We start from the raw sequence: 1,936 nt of genomic DNA, 5'->3' as shown, positions 1-1,936 counted from the left end.
TCCTCGTTAGTATAGTGGTTAGTATCCCTGCCTGTCACGCGGGAGACCGGGGTTCAATTCCCCGATGGGGAGAGTTTGTACTTTAACAGAAAAACATTGGGAATTATTTTTTAGAATTGGTACATCGGCTGTCGAATCCGCCAAGGCACACCGCCCCAGAGATGCAATCAACAGTGCGGAATTGAGACCGCTCATCAAAACCGCCTGCACCAATATTTCTGTGCAATGCATGGGTCAGCGAAACGGACACATTACCTTCTTCATTTCCCATATTTGCCCCTGTAAAAGAAAAACGCTGCCTTCAACATGCGCCATTTGTCGCACACGATATGCACTCGCAAAAACGATACAATTCAAAGAGATTTCTCCAACGGTCAACTCAACCAACTCGTGAATAATAAGACAATCAAGCAGGATCGGACAGTGACTCGCAGCTACTGGTTAGGAACACATTCGCCGATACAGATGACCTGCACCCCGCGATATTAAACAACGGCCTTCGAACCGCGATGAAAATGCAAAAACTGGACACAAAATGTATAAATCTGATGAACCGGATCATCTCTCAACACGCATCAGCCTCATTCCAAGAAATGTCTTGTAAAGTGACGCATAGTGGACCCTTCTGAACCGTGGTTCCTGAATTTGTCTTTCATGTCTTCTTTGCTTCACTACTCTGTCTATTGTTACGAAGTAAAGGGGAACGAAATCTCATTGACAGTGTACTGAATATCATAATTGCCCCACGCAGACCCAGTCCCTCAGACACTGTGTTCTGGGCCGACACACTTCTGACACGAATGTAACCAGCGTCGACGTGATTCGTGATTTTGGAACCTGCCGATCCCATCTCTCTTCATATTGTGTCGTGATGGTGAACAAGACAGTTTAATTCAATGTGTTTTCTGGGAAAATCAAAAATACACATCTCCTGATTTGCACAAAAGTCTGATGTATAATGTTGCTTGCTGACTATATAAGTAGTGGCCCTGTTTAGGCAACTGGTTAATTGAAATCGTTTTTACGTTATATGGAGCCAAACATAATTTCCGATCTAATTTTTGCAAAATCTCATGCCACTGGAACTGATCGCGTGAATATTGCTGCCATTAGCCCGCCTGCAGATGTCAGGGTCTGAAGTGAACAACCGCCTCAATATTTACAGCTCAATACACGCGGAAGTGTTTGGGTGATCCTGCATCCAGTCTTCCAAAATTAACATGGGACGATCTTCCTTTCCACATGGTATTGAGTTGCCGTGATTTTACTTATTTCACAGACAAATCGAGCATCTTCAGTAAATGGAGTGATTTCAGAAGCGCAGAAACCATCAGTTGGCCAAGCGTGTCTCGCCAAACCTAAGTTCCTCGTTAGTATAGTGGTTAGTATCCCCGCCTGTCACGTGGGAGACCGGGGTTCAATTCCCCGACGGGGAGAGTTTGTACCTTAACAGAAAAAAATTGGGAATGGTTATTTAGAATTGGTATATCGGCTGTCGAATCCGCCAATGCACACCGCCACAGAGATGCAATCAGCAGGGCGGAATTGAGACAGCTCATCAAAACCGCCTGCACCAATGTTTCTGTGCAATGCGTGGGTCAGCGAAACGAACACATTACCTTCTTCATTTCCCACATTTGCCCCTGTAAAAGAAAAACACTGCCTTAAACATGCGCCATTTGTCGCACACGATATGCACTTGCAAAAACGATACAATTCAAAGAGATTTCTCCAACGGTCAACTCAACCAACTCAGGCAGGATCGGACTGTGACTCGCAGCTACTGGTTAGGAACAGATTCGCCGATACAGATGACCTGCACCCCGCGATATTAAACAACGGCCTTCGAACCGCGATGAAAATGCAAAAACTGAACACAAAATGTATAAATTTGATGAACCGGATCATCTCTCAACACGCATCAGCCTCATTCCAA

The 1,936-nt window shown here is 45.0% G+C and overlaps 2 non-coding genes across 2 annotated transcripts; both read left to right on the top strand.

The window, feature by feature from the left end:
- trnad-guc (transfer RNA aspartic acid (anticodon GUC)) lies at positions 1-72 on the top strand. The gene has a single exon. It is a non-coding gene; the product is annotated as a tRNA-Asp (tRNA).
- Positions 73-1,364: 1,292 nt separating this feature from the next.
- Positions 1,365-1,436, top strand: trnad-guc (transfer RNA aspartic acid (anticodon GUC)). Its single transcript has one exon. It is a non-coding gene; the product is annotated as a tRNA-Asp (tRNA).
- The last annotated feature ends 500 nt before the right edge of the window (positions 1,437-1,936 follow it).

This window comes from Scyliorhinus torazame, chromosome 25 (genome assembly GCF_047496885.1).
Source record: "Scyliorhinus torazame isolate Kashiwa2021f chromosome 25, sScyTor2.1, whole genome shotgun sequence".
NCBI lineage: Eukaryota > Metazoa > Chordata > Chondrichthyes > Carcharhiniformes > Scyliorhinidae > Scyliorhinus > Scyliorhinus torazame.
The sequence above is the reverse complement of the archived record's forward strand: the minus strand, read 5'-3'. Positions and strand labels throughout refer to the sequence as shown.